At 40.8% G+C, this 21,831-nt stretch overlaps 1 long non-coding RNA gene across 1 annotated transcript; it reads right to left on the bottom strand.

Moving 5' to 3' along the window:
• Window positions 1–17,524: 17,524 nt before the first annotated feature.
• Window positions 17,525–21,780, bottom strand: LOC140612927 (uncharacterized). The gene is made up of 2 exons (XR_012014050.1): window positions 21,443–21,780; window positions 17,525–18,119 (listed from the first exon to the last, which is right to left on the bottom strand). It is a non-coding gene; the product is annotated as an uncharacterized lncRNA (long non-coding RNA).
• Between the last annotated feature and the right edge of the window lie 51 nt (window positions 21,781–21,831).

The following is a 21,831-nucleotide window of genomic DNA, read 5'->3' as shown; positions in this document are numbered from 1 at the left end:
TTGCGACATCTTAATTGGTGCTATACAATTACTCTTTTTACCTGCCCATCATCACATGGGCAAAGTTTAAGATTTAGCATAAACCAACCTGAGATTAAATCTGGTTTCTTTCTTTTTTTTTTAAAGATTTTTTATTCATTTATTCATGAGAGACACAGAGAGAGAGAGAGGGAGAGGCAGAGACACAGGCAGAGGGAGAAGCAGGCTCCATGCAAGGAGAGCCCGATGTGGGACTTGATCCCGGGACTCCAGGATCACGCCCTGGGCCTAAGGCAGGCACCAAACTGCTGAGCCTCCCGGGATCACCTGAATCTGGTTTCTATCCCTCATAACACAGTAACCTTGGATGAGATATTTTAGCCCTGGAAGCCTCAGTAAAATATGAATTACTCATACTATTTTGAAAGGTTGTTTTGAGAATACAAAACAAAATCATCGACTTTGATGATTTCAAAGAAGTTAGAAAATGTTATATCCTCACCTGACTAGCTCAAAATCCCCTCTCCGTAGAGCCTTCCCTGACCTTACCTCATGTTGCCCCTTCTCCTTTACTCTTATCTCTAATTTCCCTGTTTATGTAGCTCATGAGAAGTATCACTATCTGAACTACTCTTGTTTTACTTATATGTTTGTTCAAGTTGGCTTATCGTTCTCTCCACATGGCATCTCTTTTATTTCCTGGCAGTCAGAGCAACACCTGATACTTATTAGTAATAAATAAAAACTGCAAGTGGCTAAATGACTGTATTAGTTTCTAAATGCCACTATAACAAATTACCACAGACTTGATGGCTTACAGTAACACAATTGTTTCCTTACCTTTTTTTTTTTTTTTTAAGATTTTATTTATGAGAGAGAAAAAGAGGACGGTGGGGAGAAGCAGAGGGAGAAAGACAAGCAGACTTTGCACTGAGAATGGAGCCCACACAAGGCTCGATCTCATGACCCTGAGATCATGACCTTAGCCCAAACCAACAGTCAATATTTAACTGACTGAGTCACCCAGATGCACCAACACAAATGTATTCTATTAGCGCTCTATAGGCCAGATGACCAAAATCCATATCACCAATCCCCAATTGATATATAAGCAGGACCATGCTTAATCTGGGGCTTTAGAGAAAAATGTATTCTTTGTTCTTTTCATTCTCTTGTGGCTGCTGACCTTCTTTGCTTGTAGCCAAATCATTCCATTCTCTGCCTCCATGGTCACCTTACTTTCTTCTACCCCTCTGTGCCAAATTTCCCTGTATCTCTGTCTAATAAAGATACTTGTAATAGCATTTCTGACCCCACTGATACTCAACAACAATCTCCCTATCTCCAAATCCTTAACATATTTCTGCAAAGTCCTTTTTAGCCGTACAAGCAGCACTCACATGTTCCAAGGAGTAAGATGTTGGTATCTATTAGGGTTGGTATCTATTAGGGGAGGATATCTTTCATTTCTACCACATGACTATTTTTTATTAATTTCTTTTAACAACCCTTCCTTCTATCCTTTCAATTCTTACGTTTGGACTTTATGCTGTCTGTCAGTACTTATCATCTCTGCTTTTCTCTAAAATATTTTTTCAAGTCCTTATTTGGTCTTAGTACTTTCCAACATGTTGTGTAAAATAAAACAACATATAATATATCCTTATCAAAGCCCTCACTAAATTTGGTGGCAGTTAGTTGGACTTCCTTTTATTTCTTTTGATTTTAGGGCTATGATTACCATTTGATTTCAGCCTTTAAAGGCCTCTTCTTAATAGTGCTCAGTGAATCCATAAGTAATTATCAAGGACAATCTGTGTTTTGGTGAAGAGGGCCAAAATAATTATAACACTAATCTAAGATGCCAATTGCTAGGTAATTATTCAGCTACCACCTGATAATTAACGTGTGTTACTTGTATGCTCAACCAGCTAACATTTCAATTAGAACCTGATATAGGTCACTTAATGTCCTTGAAAGCTAGAGCAAAATACAAAAAGCCCACCTACCCCAAAGAGTCTTTATTAATATTTAATTGATTGATCATATTGGACTTGACTCTTAAGACTGCAGGTCATTTGGACGGCAGGTATCTCAACTGATTTCAATTAATTTGGCACTTTTTAAACCTTGGGTAAACACAACACGGAAGTAGAATGTAATCAGCATTCTAATAAATATGGCAAACTCAAGACTATCTTTTTCATTTAGCATGTTGAAGCATTTTTCTCATATGGAACGGTGGCAGGGAACTCCTACATGAAAATCCGAGTGGTCCCAATATAAATGCTGCTCACAAGTCCTCTGGCCACGATTTCTGGGAAGGTGGCATCATTTAATGGCATATAATTAAGTCCACAAAAGTTTCTGAAAGGCAGCTTAATGTCACTCAACAAGACTAAGCTGAATTGGATTTGTCTGTCTAAACACGGGGCTTACAATGAAAGTGCTAATCAAGCATCTTTAAGGTAAGCACCCCTTTCTCCTGTTTATTTTTGCCTGTGGGGAAACAGAACTGCAAAAAGCAAAACAGAAGAACTGTTGTTGCTTGATGAAATGTCAGGGGCCCTGAAGCTGCTCTCTTGTTAATCCAGTGTACTTATTTCCATTATAAGGGACTTACTTGGGAAGAGTAGGCTGTGAGAATGGGCAGCATGAAAAATAAACTTTAGCCCATGGCAGTTACACTGAACATAGAAGAAATGGAGGCTTTGGGTTTGCTGGAACAGAACTCTGAGAAGGATGAGACAGCCCTCCTTTAGCTAGTTCCTGACTATTGCCTTTGATCAAAAGAACAAGAGGAAATGCATTGTTAAGGTCACACAGAGGGTTCTAAGGAAAATATGAGCCTAAGATTATTATCCAGGCCATGCAGGCCAATTTTTCTCTTGAGTATTATAAATTAAATCTGTTTAATTCTATTTCTTTCTCACCCCTCTTTTAAAATAATATCTAGCATGCCAAGCAGAAAATAATAGTATCTATCATGGTAAGTGGAAAAACAAAATAAATGACATCAATAACAAAATTTACAAGACTACAATTAAACATACCTGAATTCTAAACACAGAATCCTAGATCAAGGAAGGTGGTTTTGTGTATTTTACACAGTGTCTCTGAGCCTTAGTTTCCCAAGCATGGGTTCTGGAGCTGGACCACAAGTTTCAAATGCCATCTCTACCTTTTACCAACTGTGTGACCTCAGATAGATTATTGAACCTTATAGTTTCCTCATTTATAAAATGTAGATGATAAGAATACTTACCTCACCTGTTACCGTGAGGAGCAAATTAGTTAATGTGTAAAAAGTTAATGTGTGAGATCCAGTTAAAAAACATAAAAGTGCTCAATGAATGTTAGCAGCTATTGCTATTCTTCTTATTACTGTTATTCTTTTCCTCATCTGTCAAAAAGGGAGCGATTTCTACCTCCCTGAATTATGGCATATAGGAGATATCAATTCAAGTATCAGAGAGCAAGAGTTTTTAATCCATGACATGCACTATATTTACTGACAAATGTATACATTTGTCCCTCCCCACATAAGCACCTTTCTCCTGCTTGATGCTCTCAGTCAAGTCAATTCTCAGAGAAATTATGAATCATTTTATGGTCAGAAGTATAGGTACAGTGTACATCTTTTCTAATTCTCTTCACCTTTCTTGAAAGAGTTTTTTCATAAAAACTTCCCAGAGAAGATCGATTGATACAGTGATCTGGAGTCACCTTAAAATGCCTGGAATCCTTAAGACTGTATATTACAACATGTATGTTGAGGTTGAGAGGGGAAGAGTTGAATAAGGACTTCCAGTTCCTCTTCTCAGTAACTATAACTCAAAGTATACCTTGCAAGTCCCATTTGCTTGCAAAAAGAGTTGCTGATGGCCTGGAGAAGCAAATAAAAGAGCAAAGCAAGACAGAGGTGATCTAGCCCTCTCTCTTTTCTATAGTCCAAGAAAACATGGAAACTTTTCCATTGCTCCAGACTAGCTCTAAAATAGGAACCAAACAGCTGAGGAGACCCAGAAAAGATTCCAGCTAAGTCCATCTGGGAGAAAAATGGTGATGTTTGAACTAGTCTTTAAAAAATCCAAGTTAAGAAGAGAGGGGGGATATAATATTTAGTGGTGAAAATACCATAGTCAAAGCATCGAGGGCACAATGATGCCTTCCTTTTTTCCATCTTGATCTTGGAGAATGTGTGATTTTATTTTTAACTAAAATGTAATGGAAGGACACAGAGATGTTCCTGAAGAAAGCCTTCCTGGATTAGGTATCTGCCATCGGATTATATGGACACCTTGGAAAACCGTTTCCACAAGCCCCACTCTCAAGGAGCGTACAGGCTAATGTTGAGTATAGGTAGGCAAAAAAAAGGAAGAACAAGAATGGATTTGTGGGTGTTCAGAGAAAGAAACTATAGTGAAACAAGAGAACCCAACCTAGGCTACAAGTCAGGCAAAACTTTTCTGAAATAATTTATTTAAATCAAGACCTTATTAAAAAGAAAAGTTAAGGAAAACCTTGATCTGTTATTGATCAGCCTGGATGATATTTCTATACACTTATTGATACATTAGGTGTTATGTATGAATATATATATACACACATATATACCTACTTTTTTAAGTTAGAGAAGTGAATTGTGAATTCCACCTAATTTGGGTGGGCAAACCTCTTAAAAACATTCTCGGAGAGCTCAAAAACTAAAAGTGGACTTTACTGATGTGCTCATTGGAAATAGCTGGAATAAGCAGTCTCTGAAGTTTCTTCCAACATTAAAATTCTACAATTCCTTAATTAGTGCAAAAATGTGACAATCATTCATGGTCATTTATATATCATTTTATAAGGAATGTCTCTATTTTTTTTCTTTTTGCTTGATTATTCCTGGAAGTCCTCTCGCCATTAGTACACCTCCTGCTAGTTGTAGGGAATGGCCAGTGAGGTTGCTCACTTAAGCAGATGGAGAAGGTATTGCAGAAGGATTCAGCATCTCTCTCCAGAGTCAGGCTGTGTGGCTGGAATCCAGGCGCAGACACATCGTCATAAGGTCTCCAAGCCTGTGTTTCCTGATCTATATAAAGGGAATGCTAAACATATAGTGGATAACAGGGGAATCCATGTAGAGCCCTTATCCTATGGGGTAGCAACTTTCTTTCAATCCCCACATCACCTTTGAGCTAAGTGGACCCGTCTTCTCTACAGATGAGGAAACTGATAGTCATAGGTGGTTCAAGTTCCGCAACACGTCCGCAGTCACAGAGTGCAGGAGGAGGGCTGCAGAATCCCGTCTCCTGGCGCCAGGTGCATCACTCCTGTCTCAGAAGAACAGCTGTGCCTCTCCCAGAGCTTCGAGGGTGTCTGATAAGATCAGGAATGCAGGGGCAGCCCCAGCTCGATTCTCCTTGCGTAAGCCTCACTCTGTAGTGTTTTACTAAATTAGATGGAAAGAAGAACCTCTTTACTTGCCTTGAACTCTTGGGAAGTGTGTCCAGACAACTCCTTCCTGCTGACAGTTGAAGTAGTAAAATTTATGACTGTCATGCATTATTTTAAAGGAAGCAGATTCAAGGTTATCTACCTGAAAGCCTCTCCCTCCCTCATCTGCATTCAGTTATACTTTCTTGAGTAGTTGCAAAGGGTGATGTTTGAGCTAATTTGGGAAATTGCAAATGAGCGCCCCCGATACAGGCATCATCTGTCAGGTGTGTCTGATGGAGAAAAAGAATGAAGCACTCCGGATCTAAACGGTGGCTAGTGGAGTCAACCTCTCAGCACTCAGCCTACACCCAACAAGTCTTTTTTACTACTTCTCTTTGCTTTTTTGGGATTAGCGTCCCTGCCTTTCATCTTTGCCCTCAGCAAAGCCGTGGCTCTGGGCTGCTCACTCTGGTCAAGCTGCTGCTGGGTCTACCAGAATGATGTCCTTGTCAAAGCTCAGCAGGATGGGCACTCCCTGAAGACTCCTAAGCCTTCAACCCCTTGGCTCCCCCCAAGTCTGAGCTGCAATGGCAGAAGCCTCTGGAAAAACAGCAGGGGTGGGGAGAAGAAGGGAGGAAAACAGAGCATTATACAATCTGCACCAACTCAACTCCTTGAAATCCTGCTCGCCGGTTTCCAGAACGAGATTGAAGTGACAAGGAGGAGGCTGTTCTGACATGTATCCAGGAGGTGCCTTGATGGTGACTGACAACTTGTTATGCAGAGGCTTAATTGAACCCGACGGCCTCATAAATTAAAGCCAGGTGCTCCAAGCCAAAGGGAAAGGAAGTGGCTGTTGGGCTTACCGTCTTCATTTCCCCAACAGTGGCCGACAAATTGCCATTTTACAGGGGCACCTCCTGCCAACTAGTTTCCTGGGTTTGCTGTTCCTATAATTAATTCTTGACCCTGGAGCCTCTGGCGTTTACTATGCATGCGGTTCTCTGTGAGAGATATATTATATTAAATAAAGCTATAAGGCCAGGGGGCATTGACTACAGCTGCTTTAAGGGACTGCGCACGAAGAATAACCCAGATCAGCAAGGCGCTCCAGCTTCCCGAACCAGAGTCTTCTGAAGAGAGAGCATGTGGAAATTAGAGGCCTGTAGGGAAATCTGGGAGGAATCTTTTCTTCTTTGACAGTAGCTACCCAGAATTTATTAAATAATTGCTGGAATTGTGTTAGGTGCTTTGCATAAATGGTCTTTGCCCCTCATCACAAAACTGGAACCGAATCATTCTCATCCCCATTTTAGAGATGAGGAAACTCAGACCTAGCGGAGATGGTAAGGATATTTACCCAAGGCTAGTGAACAGTGGAGTGGGGACTTGAACCCCTATCTGTTTGAGTTCCAAAGCTGTGCAATTGGTTTTTAACAAACTGACAACATTTATAAAGTATTGCTTCAGGCTGAGGATTCTGAGAAGAAGTGTTAACAAGGACTCAAAGATTCCAATGATTGTATCAATAATAACTGTAAGGATGAGGATAAGAGGATGAGGGTAACGATAAGCACAATGATGGTAGCATAATGTTCTGAGATAGCAAAAATACTATGATGTGTTAGTTTTACTCTTCTTGAATTTCTTTCCTTTACCCCTATTCCATCAGGGAGCACCTCCTGTGCTTTTACCTAATGTGCTGAAAATAGCAATATTTGCACCTTTCGTTTTAAAAACCAAGAACCAGAGAGGAGAGAAGACTCTTAGATACAGATTAAAAAAAATGTTTTAGATAGAAATGGGGGACAAGAAAATGCCCCATTTTATTCAGAAAGAGGAAGAAGAGGGAAAGCAGAGAGCCCCTGCTTCAGGGTAGTGATGGTGGTAGTGGGGGTGGTGGGGTTGTCAGTGAGACCTCAGAGAGTCAATGGCCACTTAGGATATGTAGGTTGTGGGAAAAGCAACAGCCTTGAAAAGAGTTCAATACACTCAAGAATGATCTGGACTTTGCAGAGAGCAGACTAAAGAGTCATAGCACATGTCTCAGTGATAAATGAGTAACCAATGACCGGGACCAAATCACCTCAACTACCTGTTTAGAGCTGTGGTTCAACCATGGAAGAGGATTGTGAACACAAAGTCAGCTTCAACCCTGCAAGTGAAATCTAGAAAATAAAATTCCATTGTATTATATTTTTTGGTATAAAAAAGAAAAAAAATGTATTTGTATGCTTTGCATATCTGAGTATATAAACTCACGCTGCTTTAAAAATAGCCCTAATTACATTCTTATTGATCACTTTTAAGTGTATGACCACCTGTTATCCCTATATTAAGTATTTTATAAACATCCCCTCATTTATTTTCCACAAGTCTATAGAATAGATACTTTTATTTATTAATTCCATTTTATGAAGGTGGAATCTAAGGCTCAGTAACCTGCCTAACATTATACCGATGCCACATGCCCTTATGGTGGCCACATTTGCCACTTGCCATAGCCTAATGATTTTCCTTCCCGACTAATGATTTCAATATGGACAACACCATCTTTACTGTACCATAGTTGTCCTGGTTGTATCTGCAAAATACATGTGAACCTGGGGGGTATGCAGTAAAACAGAGATAAGCATATCGAGAACAAATCTCAGTGGACTGCTAGAAGGGGCAGGAGCGTGATTAAACTCTAGAGCAGTTTAATAATGAAAGTAAAAGAAGGATTTTAATTCACTTCACACTTGATTTTTAGCCTAACTGTTGAAAGAAAGGGACCAAGATTACATAATGTGATGATAGGACTAGGGAAGATCAAATCATCATCAGCAAGCGATTCTCTTTCTTTCTCCCATGTTCATGAAAGGAGTACATTTCCGTGTCTATTGGTCCACTGATGTCTGGCTCCATCATTTGTCTTTCTTAAGCCCATGGGATATAAGCAGTCATGCTGCAAGCTTGCAGCGTGGGTTCTACTATCTTAGATTTCAGTGATTTTTCCCTGAGAAGAAACTGCCCCCTCCTACATCCAGGGTAACCACTACCCCTTGAGCTGGTCCCAGGATGAACAAAAGCAGAATGAACCAATCTCTACGCTAAACTGAGCCTGGATTAATCTTCACCCTAGGGGCATCTGGGTGGCTCCCTCGGTTAAGTGTCTGCCTTCAGTTCAGTTCATGATCTCAGGGTCCTGTTTGCTCTCCCTTCCTCTCTGCCTCCTCCCCTCTACTCATACTCATATTCTCTCTCTCTCTCTCTCTCTCAAATAAATACATAAAAACTTAAAAAAATAAATTTAAAAAACCTCCCCCTAAAAGTAACACAACCATGACCTCTAGATACATGAGCAAGAAGTAAATGCTTATTCTTGTATATTATTGAGATTCCATGGTTCTATGTTACATGGCAAAAGCTAACTGATGCAATGACCAATATGAAAGATTGTCCAGGTGATCATATCTTCATTTTTAGTTAATCTATCAGAAATCAAAATTTGGTGAAGTCAGTCATGAGAATGATGTCCTCTAACATGCTGATATAATAGCTTATTTCTGGAGTATGATGTACTTCATGAACTAGAAGGTAGAAAAGTTTGACTTAGAAACCGGAAACAGTATGTAAATCTGTGTCTCCCTAAGTGAAGTCTCAGAGAAAGAGAGCAAAGAGATCTTCACTGTGCAATAAGTGTGAGCATTAATTTCATCTAGTGGGTAGACATTCAGAACAGGAAGAATTTGGAGACAAGTATTAGTGCAGACATTTTAGGGGAAATGGTTAAGGTACTCTAGGCTTAAAATTCTTCATCCAGAAAATGCAAATAATTACAATGTCTACTTTATGGAAGGGTTTCTTATTCATTTTACAAATATTTATTAAGCATTAATACTTATTGATTCACTAGTCACTGTGTGGAAGGTACAATGAGGAATAATACATAAAAAAATGAAATAAAAGAGAGAGAGAGAAAATTGCTTGTCTCGTGGAGTATATTGCCTGGTGAGCTAGACAATATTCATAAAGCCAAATATTCATAATAATTAAATAAATGTATAATTAAAAGCTTCGAAGTGTCATAAAATATTAAAATACATAGTGCACGTAATATATTTAGTATAGTGCTAAATTATTAATTTTTTTTTTACATATTAATGCTCAACAAATGGTGATGGTAGAGCAGTGTGGCAGTTCTGATGGTCAGAGTGAAATTCCTGCATAGGTCCAAGTTCTCCTGAGCCTTGGGATTTTTTTTTTTTTCTCTCTCTCTTTCTTTCTTTCTCTCTCTCTCTATTTTGGTGTCACTCTTGCTTTCTCACTGAGTTTGCTTCAGGTAAACAGAATAGCACTGACCAGGTTTTTCACTGCTGTTAGTTAATGATGGATTGCATGGTCTTATCCATCTGAGTGTGTCCTTGCTAAGGCCTCCCCAAGAGGTCTCTACCAAACATGGTGGTGATCTGCATGGGACAAGGCATCCATGTAATCACCTCAAGGCTGCCATTCCATTTTGAGCCTAAGAAAGGGGATCACTATAGCAGGGGTTTCTGGTGTGTCTCTGACATTTCCGTGCCATTGGTGCCTAATGGAACCCAGGGGGCTCACAGAAGATAGCTCAGCAATGTCACAGAATGTAGATTATACTCAACTATCATGGGTCTGATTAATTAATATATTATAATAGAGGAGCACTGAAAAGGAGTAGCGGAATGCCTACATTTCAAGGTACTATTTCTATTCCTACTCTTTATGCACAGGTCACTGTGTTTGGTTAAGTCACTTAGTATTGCTGGGGTGTTATTTTTCTCGTCTGTAAAATAATGAGGTTTAAGTCTGGATGGACAGTTAGATCCCTCCTCTTCCAACCATTCGTGATTGCATGATTCTGTTTCAATAACCTCTAAACTGGCCTTATATGTACCAGAGACACATATTTTAGAAAATATTTAAGATAGGCAGAAACCTACAGATTCATACACCATGTCTTCCTAATGTATTTTTGCCATGAAGGCCTTGATTTACATGATGATATCAATCTTAAAATTTCCCAAGGGGAAGAACTTTGAGTTAACCTGCTTTTCTAAGTTTAACACTACATACACATCCATTATAGAAGCTATATTTCTGTGGCAGCTGAACTTCTAAGCCTAAAAATCAATGAGGCAAAGCTGCCTTTATTGAGTTATTCCAATAATACCTATTTGCTTTTAAGAGGGCCTTTGTCTAATGATAGAATTGTATAGCTGAAAAGAGTAATAGACTTCATCAGATTGAAACCATTATTTCACAAATGGGAGCATTCTTATCTCCTTTTATCCTGTGCCAGCTTGGATTTGGTTTAACTTGAGATTGTCTTACTACACTGCTGTCACTGTTATTATAGGATGAAGGGAATGAGCACTTATTGACCACGTACTATGTTAACTACTGCGACGGGCAACTGCATGTCATCACGTTTGTACCTCACAATTTCAAAGCAAAGTAGATATTAATATCACCATTTACAGATGAGGGAATTGAGATTCAAAGTTCATGTCAGTTGAATGAGCAAACCTACTTTGTTGGAAGCAGAGCCAGGGTTTGAAGGTGTGCATGTTTAGGTTATCTATTTATTTGATCTCCAAAACCCATGCTCTTTATATATATATATACACATATATATATAAATGTATATATTATTTAGGAGATATATTTATTTATTTATTTATTTTACATTCTCACTGGAGAGAAGAGTTTTTAGCTTTGATCAATTTTTCATCAGGGTTCATGACCTGTACAATATTCAAGACCCTTGAACATTCATTCATATTATTATAATTCTTAATACCATTATTAACAATCTACCTAATTGCAAAAATAATTTGGATACATTTCCTGTATGCATCAGTTAGGCTGGGCTGGACAGTGCCTCCCATATGCCAGTAACTTCAAATAACAAAGGTTCATTTCATACTCAGTCTCCATGACCATGTGGGGAAGGTGATAGCTTCTGGGTGGCCTGTATTCAATGAGCCAGAGTGATTGAGACTGCTATCTGGGCTATCACAGGTTGGGAGGACAGAAAGAATAGGGAATCATGTAATTGGCTCCCCCATGAACCCATAATCTCTGTTCACGTTTGGTTAGCCAGCATTAGCAATATGGCCACAGATCCACAGATGAGTTTGTGGGGTGTGGGGCCATAAATTTTTCTGGATGTCCAAACTAGAACAGCTATAATAATACCACACTAGAGTTCCTACACCTAAATAAAATAAAATAAAATATAAAGAAGGAAATTAAAAACAAAGAATAAAGGGAAATTGAAAATAGAAGAGAGGAATATGTATTACAAGCCTCTCTACAACTAACATTGACAAGAATATTTGACTGAGTTTTCCTGCAACTAAAGCACAAGGAATATGTAATCATTTTAAGATTTACATTGTCTTTAGGGATTGGCAAACTTTTTCTGTAAAAGCCCAGAAAGTAGTTTTTTGGGGGTTTTTTTGTTTTTTTCTTTTTTTCAGCTGTGTGTGCCAGTCTTCTCTGTCATTAACTCTTCGCCTCTACTGTTGTAGAGTGAGAGCAGCCATGGACAAGAGATAAATGAATGGAAATGATGGTGTTTCCATTTGGCTTGAGGGCTACAGTTGATGGGTTCCCCACCTATATGATCAGTAAGCATCGGTTGCTTAACAATATTAAAGCTTTTCCTGGGTTAATGTTAGAGACAAATTTCTCCATTGGCTATGCAAAATGGAACTTCGGTGATGAACCGAGCATCTTCAGTAAAATTCCCATAATCACTGTGTTATTGCAACCTAAAAAGCCTTTCTAAATGCAAGCTAAGGCATAATTCTTTGAGGTGAAAAAAGTGCTTGAATTCAAACACTTCAGGTAGCCTTGCTTAATCTAGGAAAAATGTCTGGAATACATAGAAGACAGATAGAAAATCCTTAACATTCATTGATACATCAATAGTGTTTCTCATAACTTAACATTTGATTAAAAGCCAAAAGTGGGCAGCTGGTATCTAGAAAGAGTATGGAATGCAAATATTCCAGGTATAACAATAACATAAATTTAAAGAAAAATTAAAATTTCCTGGAAAGAGTGAGCTGACCTGCTTTAAAGAAAATTGGAGATCCTCTCCTAGGCTGTACATGACTGAAAGAACTCAAATACCTCATTAGGAGAAATGTTAATCTAGAACCTAGGTGTTCCTCCTCCCATGTCATGCATCTTTCTACCCAGCGCATGAACTTCCCCATAACTGCATGGGATTACATATGAGGGAATTTCAAGACTGGACATCTAGAAACAGGCACACCTGTTACACTTAGTTTTGTCTTTATCGTAACTCCCTCACTTATGTGCCCTGTGACCTTGGGCGAGTTATTACAATTTTACCAACCCCAGTTTCCTTACTGGGTGATACTAAGATAACGATACAACCTCCTACATAGACTTGTTCTTAGTATTCAAAATGATAAGGCATATAACATTCTCAGCACAATTTATGGCACCTAGTAACTGCTCAACAAAGCAGAGCTGCTGTATTTTACTCTTACTCATCCTTATAAAATAGCATGTGTTTTAATGCAGTTTGCAAGCTCTCTGCACCACGCTCATGCAGATTGATTCTCCCTCTCGTAAACACACACTGTGCTGCCTGGATTTGAGCAAACTATTTTTTTTTAGATAGTGAGGATCTACCTTTTAAAAAAAAATATTTTTAATTTTAATTTTTATTTTTAAAATTTTAAATTTTTTATTTTTATTTATTTTTTATTTTTATTTTATTATTATTATTTTTTAATCTACAGTTAAGTCACTTTCTCTCTGGACAGAGACAGCAGGGTGACCCAAAGCATTTGTTTCAGCACTTCTCATGGATAAATGAACCACATTAACATGAGTGTTAACTTTTAAGTTTCTGAACTCAGCATCTATTATCAGTTTTAATTTCTTTCTGAGAAAACACAGGTTTTCACCCATATGCTCACAAGTGGACATGTACACACACACACACACACACACACACACAGCACGGAGGTTAGAGGAAAGGTCTCAGATCCTTAAGTCTGCTCAGCTGTCCCGTGGGACAGTCCTGCCTTCGCTTTATGAGTCTGTAGAGCAGTTAATGGGTGCTGTGGATTTTTGCTGCTGCCCAGGAGGTTAGACAGCATTTCCATTTATTGTGCCTCACTCTTGACCCTGTGTGTGTGTGTGTGTGTGTGTGTGTGTAAATGTTAAATGAAGACCCTGCTTGAAAGGAAACAAAGTGCTCTTGTATTTCACATAGCAATTGAAGGCCAGATTTTTCTTTTCTCTAACAGTGGGTTAATCACTTTCCCAACGGAAAATGTAATTGGACACACAGAGCAAACTTCAAAAGTTGTCTTTGCCAAATACCATTTGGTAGGTACAAGGTGGAAACAGGTTTTTTTTCCCTTCCTCCCTCCTTCCTTCCCTCCCTCCCTTCCTCCCTCTGTCCTTCTTTCATTTGAGGAAAAAATAGAACAGAGGATGTAGGCTAATCCTCTTCAGTGTTTCCAAGTCCCCTGTAGTATTGCCTCTGCCTGCTTTTCAAAATTATTACCCATTTCCCCTTCTCCTAGAGTTGCCCCTCTTTCCATGCTGAACTACTTCCTATTCCTTTGTTTTGTTACTAATGCCCCCTCTTCGTGGACTCCTCCCCCTGCCCCTAGCACCCCCTGGATGGATCTTATGCATTTAAAACAGTAGGCTAGGACTGCACAAATAGTCAGATAGTCACAAAGCAGCTGTAGGCTGGATGCACAGAAAGGATAATGAGTTATTTTCTCTTCTCCAGAATATATGCTTGAAGCAAAGTGAAAGCATCCTTTCACTGTAAACCACATACTTTTTGAAGAAAGTACTTAATAATTGAGGGGGGATTTGAAATAACTGCCCTAAAGAGTTCAACACTGAGAGTTCAGGAAGTGGGGCCTCTGATTTGTGGGGCCTCCCTAAGCTTAGGGAGCCCCATTCTGACACCTCCTTTGGTAGGTGAGAGAGGCAGAGCCAGTTGGGGTGAGGAAGAGAGTCACCCAGGTCTGATTCCAAAGTGCCCTACACTCACCACCTCAGTGGCCCTTTTCCCAAGCGGGACCTCCCCAGGGTGGGTTTCTTTTTTTAATTTTTTTTTAATTTTTATTTATTTATGATAGTCACAGAGAGAGAGAGAGAGGCAGAGACACAGGCAGAGGGAGAAGCAGGCTCCATGCACCGGGAGCCTGATGTGGGATTCGATCCCGGGTCTCCAGGATCGCGCCCTGGGCCAAAGGCAGGCGCCAAACCGCTGCGCCACCCAGGGATCTCCCAGGGTGGGTTTCACTGCCGACGTGGGCACCCTGTGTTCAAGGGGTGGCCATGAGACTGCTGTTTGCAGGAGGCAGGATGGGCGTGGATGGGCAGGTGGGGGTGTCCACACGCGTACATGCGGGGCCCTTCTTGCTGCAAGTCAGAATTACGGATAAGAAGAAAAGGAGCATGAAGCCCCAGGAGTCAATCATTTGGTTACTTTGCATGTTGTGGCAAAAGTATAGGGACAAAAAGTAAGGACAAGGTGGTTTAATTCCATTTGTTAACGAGATGTAGACCTACGTGGCTCTCCTTTTGTATTCTTGCCCCCGGCCTGACAATGTTAGGGTGGGAGGGATAAAATGCCCTGCTCCCCAATGGCCTTTTCTTGATCTTCTCAGCCACCCCAGAACTCCCATGTCTCTAGGTATTGGCCCTGCCCCCTCCAGGGGCCACCTGTACTAGTCAAATGGGGGTAATTATTGACAGACATTTCCATGGCAGGTCATAAACTTGTGAAAGTGAGCTGTACATACAGATTCATCTTTGCGTCTTCACTATACCCATGGCAGTGTATCTTATGAATTATAGATAATAAATGTGTTGACTTAATAGAAAAAAAATATAAATGTCTCCAGAAACACATCAATTTTGCCCATTTCTACAATGTACCAAGCACATAAAAATTGCTTTTATAGAGCCCATTTGGTTACAACAAACACATGCAAGCAACACAATGAAGAATTCAAGGAGGGGCACCTGAGGGGCTCAGAGGCTGAGCATCTGCCTTCGGCTCAGAGTGTGATCCCGAGGTCCTGGGATCGAGCTCCCACATCGAGCTCCATGTGGGAAGCCTGTTTTTCCCTCTGCCTGTGTCTTTGCCTCTCTGTCTCTCATGAATGAATAAAATAGAATCTTAAAAAAAAAAAAAAGAATTCAAGGACACAGCCATAATCTCAAGGGGATGGAATGGGACTGGGATGCACAGGCACTGTGAGAGTGAGTAGGATGTGAGTGGGGTTTCTGTTGGGCTCAACAAATGCTCTGCTTGCTGCTGCTGCTGGGGCTGCTGGCGCTGCTCTCTAGACACTGGTTTCTCCTGCTCGCCAGGTGTCTGCTCCACGTGTTGCAATGCAATCCTCAGTCCTTTGGTTTGTCTCTACGGGTCAGCCTTCACCCAGAGAAATAGAAGCACTAAGCGATAACGTATGGAGACATGTACTGCCTGGAACCAGCCGACGTGGTGGTGGGGCCTGGGTGGGCAAGTCAGCAATGTATAGCGCGGTCGCTGCGGAGGGGTGGGCCGAGGCTGCAGTCCGCAGTTTGGCTCTGAAGGCCTCTCAGTGGATTGAATCAGGCCCGCCCAGATCATCCAGGATAACTCCCTTATTTAAGGTCTACTGATTTGGGACTTTAATCACATCTACTAAATACCTTTCTAGCACCAACTAGATCACTTTGGTGGAGTAATTTGGCCTGTAGCTTAGAGCCAAGTTGAGATATAAAGAGCACAGTTACATGACTCCTGGCTCTTAACTAGCTGGACCCTTTGCTTAGCTTCCCACATGTAGACAGTCTTTTTTTTTTTTTTTTTTGAAAGATTTTATTTATTTATTCATGAAAGACACACAGAGTGAGGCAGAGACACAGGCAGAGGGAGAAGCAGCCTCCCTGTGGGGAGCCCGACGCGGGACTCGACCCCAGGACCCTGGGGTCGACGCCCTGAGCTGAAAGCAGACCCTCAAGCGCTGAGGCTCCCAGATGCCCCTAGACAGTCCCATTCTTATAGCTAAAATAATCAAAAGAAAGGATTATTTTAATTTCTAGAAACTAATCGCGTAATCCGTGGTGACATGAAAGAGGCCAAGAAAGCAGCACGTCGGTCTGCTCCTTCTAGATGCTGTCATGGGCGGGCTCGTTAGAAGAAGCAGCGTGCATGGCTAGCAAGAAGCCTGTCTTCTAGAATGTCTGCCTTTCCTCGGCTTTTTCCTTAATATCGTGGACGTCAGGGGGGCAGACTAGGAGAGACAAGGCGTAGTCACAGTTTCTGGCTTTTATGATCAACATCCTTGCCCAAAATAGTTTCATATTGATGAAATCAATTTGAAACATACACAAAAAATACATTCGTGAGAAATATTAAATATAAAGGCAAGCCAATAAAATGCAGCGCGGTCATAAAACTCTTAATTTGTTTCATATGTAATAATAATAATAATAATAATAATAATAATAATAACATGCAAGTGAATCCTTGGCTATATTTTTTTCCCCATATGTCACTAACACAGCTTACATTTGTCAGTTTTTCTTTTCATCCAGAATTATATTTATTTGCAGGGTAAATACCAACTTGGCTTCATAATTCTGCAAGTATGTAACTTTGATGGAGATGATAAAATTTTACTCGCTTACCAATGGCAGCTCTCTCCCTCAATAGATCCAATTAAGTTTTCATCCTAAAGCAAAGTCTTCTAGATCACAGTGGAAACAAACAGTTGTCATGGGCTGTGGATGAACTGAATGCTAATCATGGCTGGCTTCCTTATCCATGAAATGTTGTCTTCCAGTGACATTCAGAATAGTATAAATGAGCCATAAATTACATTTTCATTCTCTAGGCTCCATTCTGAAAATTCTGTAAATGAGTCATGCATCTATTTAGTTTGCTTTTGATGGCCTAGATTGCTGCGTCCTGTGGTTTTAGATGCCCAATATCTCTTGCTGATAAGCCTCCTTGTCCTCAGTGGAAGACAGAAAGGACAGACGTACGGAGGAGAGATTCTAAAAAAAACACTCAGAGAGGGATCCATAAGAGAAGATATTTTGGGTGTCAGTTCAGTGGCATTCATTTCTGGACTAATTTGTAAGGAACCCTTATTTTTTTTTTTTTTTTTTTTATAAAAGATACCGGGTTGGGTACTCTGAGTCCTCTATATAAAATATAGCTCAAGTTCTAAAAACTCGCTATCCAGCCTTAGGATAACAGCGCTCCCAGGGAGTATTCCAGCATCATCTAAAGCAGGACTAGTTTGAGGAAAAGCAGGCGGTGTTTTCTGGCTGTCCTGTGGAGGCCAGGCTGCAGCCCGGGGAGGGGAATCGTGGCATCGTGGAGGAGTTCTGAGGGAGCCTGCCCAAGCACGGGCACACGGGTGCTCTGGGCACAAGAGGTCATCCCGTGTGGCTGCAGAGCAGGGCACAGCCAAGACGGTCAGTGGGGCCAGATCGCCGCAGACCCTGGGTGCGAGGGTAACATGTGTCTCCATGCCAAGGCGTGCAGAGATCACCTGTGAACAAGTGCAATGAAGACTTTGCAGCAGAAACGTATCCAGGCAGAAACTTTCCTTCGTGCCCAGCATCTTCCATCCTGAGAGTGTGGTCGGTGGACCTTTGCCAGTTCTGTTCCCTACTGGTTCCTACTGAGACAGATGCAGGAAATGAAATGAAATCCTTAAGATTTAAAAAACAAAAACAAAACAAAAGAAAAAAAAACAAAAAACAAAATAAAACAAAAACAAAAACAAAAACAAAAACAAAACAGTTTGCTATGAAGTACATGATTTTGTGTATTCTAATACATAATGGATTGAAAAAGGATTGATTCTCCACCAGAGGTAATCTGAGCAAGACCCCAGGGTTTCCCATACAGGGTGCTTAGCCTATAGACATTCATTTTACAGTTGCAGCCAGAATTTTGCGTATCGTCCCCCCCCACTCTGGTTCCTAATTTCCCTCATCTCACTGGACATCTTCCTTAACTGCATTTGGAGCTTGACATGTTGCTATATTGCGTCTTAATCACAACCTGCTAGAAGGAAAACTGTCAGAACATAGAAATTCACTCCATGTAGTCGAGAGTAGGGGTTGGAAAACCATGGCCCACAGTCTAAACCTGGCTCTCTGTTTTGGGAATGAATCTTATTTGAACACAACCACGGCCGTTTGTTTTCATTTTATTTGTAGATGCTTTTGTGCTACGACAGCAGAGACGAGTAGATGCTACAAGGACTGTGCAGCCTTCTAACCCTGAGACATGTGCTAACCAGGCCTTTACGGTAAAAGTTTCCATGGAGAGTGATTGAGTCTTGGAAGAGAAATTATTCACTAGGTACCCCAAATTCTTATTTTCCTGAAGGGCTAGCCCGGAAGAACTTTGGGACTCTGCTGAGTTTCAGGAAGGGGTTGAGAAAGAAGGCAGCCCCCAGATCCCAGAGTTGCACATGAACCTGGGAAGGTGTGAGAGGAAGCTCAGAGGACAGGCCGCATTAGGTCGTCTCCCCTACCGAGTTTTCAGGTTAACACAGATGAGGATGCGAGCTAATGAAATTTGATGGGACAGATGTCCTCCCTGTTAGCGATTTTAAAAGACCGTGTCAGGAATATATCCCAGAGGTGATAGCACCCCCCACATAAACACACGGGCGAAATCCAAGTTATTTCCATTAAGACTTTCTGCGGAAATGGGTTTTGGTGTTTGCTTGAGTTTCTAAGAGCATCAGGACAATCAGTAGAAGATTTTTGGCCTGTAAGGAGCAGGTTCTTGCATTTGCATATCTGGAATTATATAAAAAGGAAAAGATGTGAAGCAAAACTATGTGTTTTTTTTTTTTCTTCTCTGTATACTTCTCGTATCTGTGCAGCGGTTATCATCGTGGAGCGCATCCACGCTGGATAGTCTGCTCCATGGCACACATTTCCATATTCAGCTATATTCTCAGAAGCAAAATCACTCCAGAACTAAGAATAAAAGGAGGAGAACTAACTCTTTGCTTCAATCCTTTGTAAAACAAGAAAGGGTATGTTGTAAACCTGCACAACAAACCTACGGGGTGGGTTGGGTTACCCCCGCGGTGCAAATCAAGACACCGAGGTTCCAGGAGTTATATGACTTTGCCAATGGCACGTGGGTAGGAAGTGAAGGAAACTGCATTTACATCTGATATGTTCTTCCCATCCTCCTAAAGTTTGATAAGAAATAAATACCGTGTCAGCATACAAATTAGGTGGAAAAAAAAGGAGAACGAGCAAGATTGTGGAGTCCGTACAGGTTAAACTTTCCTCGGCTCGATATAGACAAGATCAGGTGGGGAAAGGATGGAGGCAGGCTGATGACATGGATGTGAAGAAAAGGCAGGAGTAAAAAGAGGGATGTTGGGTAGAGACAAGGGTTAGAGGAACATTGAATAAGTTTTGAATGATAAAACGGGTTTCAAATTTTCAAGTCCCTGCATAGGTATGTATTTATGAATATGTGTTACGAAAAATGAAGCAGAACATCTGCAGCCCACCCTGGAAGGATGCAAAGAGGTGGGGCTGGTCCTGTGGCTCGCCGGGGTCTGCTGGTATTCGCAAATGATTCGTGTATAAATGTTTTCTGTGGCTCATAAATCTAGCCGCAGGTGGGCAATGTGTGCAAATCACTAAGAAGTTGGAAATGTGTGCCTCGTGCATCAGAACCCAGACTATTCAGAGCCATTGTAAGGGTATGCTTTAATTAAGTAATTTTTAGGAAAATGAATCTTTTTCTCTATTCAACTGTCTTAGGAGAAAGGATTCCCTCTCCCCCCCTCCCCCTGGCCCCATATCTTATTTTCACACAAGTCTTAATCAAACTTTGATACCCATTTCTGTATGTGAGTAAGATGGCCAAAATTAGTATAATGATTCTACAGCTTGTGATTTTTAGAGAAGTTTTTGATTCAGAATATCATTAAACGATGGATTCCGTTTCCCTTCTTATTTCTGTGTTATATTAATAACGTTTCTTATGCTCCTAAGGCCAATTTCAAGATTACAAGAAACCTACTGCCAGGCTCAGAGGTGAGTCATCAAGGAACTCATGTGACCTTGACCACCTTCCTGGTACTAATGGAGCTCTGCCCACTAGCACAGTGTCCCATAGGAATCGGAAATGAAGAATTATAGAGCCCCATACAGTCTCCCCATATAGTCTTCAGACCTTACAACACAAACATAATTAAAACCAATGTTTCTTATTTTCTGCATAAAATCCCCCAAAATTCATGTTCTTCTGTTCTGAGAAAAATCCTCCCATCCACTCAGTTTTTGAGCTAGACACCTAGGTCTCACCCTTGCCCCCGCCCCCCCATCCTCATCAATACCTAGTTGTTTCTCTAGATGTTTTAACCAATTCCTAATGATTCTACCTTTCGTAACATATCTATATCTGTCTATTTCCAATGCCCTGGCCTTGTCCCGGGATTGCTGTAATTACCTCACACTGGTCTCCGCACTTCTATTTTTGTTTCTCTTCAATTCATTCTTCATTCTGCAGCCAGAGCACATACCTCCCTCTCCCCGCCCAATATTAGACTATGATATTTATTTAAAATTCATTATTGACTGTTTTTCTTTGAAGCAAACTTGATCTACAGTGCTCAGCCATCTGAGCATCTTTCCTGCTTTCTCTCTCATCATTTGCATTTCTTTTTTCTCTAGCACATGAGCGACTTGACAGGGTTCACCAGAAGCACAACCTCATTTACTCCTAAGCCTTTACTTCTATTCCTTCTGCCTAGAACACAATTCTACTCTTCACCAAAGGTAACATACATGTATCCTTGAGGATCCAACTCAAAATTTAATTAGTTGGGAAGGTTTTTTTCTGAATGATACCCCCACCCAGGCCCCACCACACACACACACACACACACACACACACACGCACACATACATGCCTCCTATGTCTGCTTGCTTGGGTGCATCTCTGTATTTCTACCTCAAAGCAACTGGCATTTGCATTAGCTTCCTCTTGGTACAGATCACGGCACATGTGCTGGTTCAATATAGCAGATGCTGATTATCCTTCATTTCTGGAGGGCAAGATTCTAACATGGCTCTCATTGGACTAAAACCAAGGTGTTGGCCGGATTGTATTCCTTCTTGAGATTCCAGGAGAGAATCCATTTCCTTGCCCTTTCCAACTTCTAGAGTCTGCCTTCGTTCCTTGGGCCCAGTGATGGCAGGTCAGATCCTTCTCACATCTTCTTACTCTTGTTTCTTCCTCTTCTACTTCTCTCTTCCAGTTAAGATCCTCCTGATTACATGTAGGCCTATGTGGACAATCTAATCCTATTGTGAGGTCAGCTGATTAGCAACTTTAATTCT

This window comes from Canis lupus, chromosome 21, assembly GCF_048164855.1.
Source record: "Canis lupus baileyi chromosome 21, mCanLup2.hap1, whole genome shotgun sequence".
Classification (NCBI taxonomy): domain Eukaryota; kingdom Metazoa; phylum Chordata; class Mammalia; order Carnivora; family Canidae; genus Canis; species Canis lupus.
The sequence above is the reverse complement of the archived record's forward strand: the minus strand, read 5'-3'. Positions and strand labels throughout refer to the sequence as shown.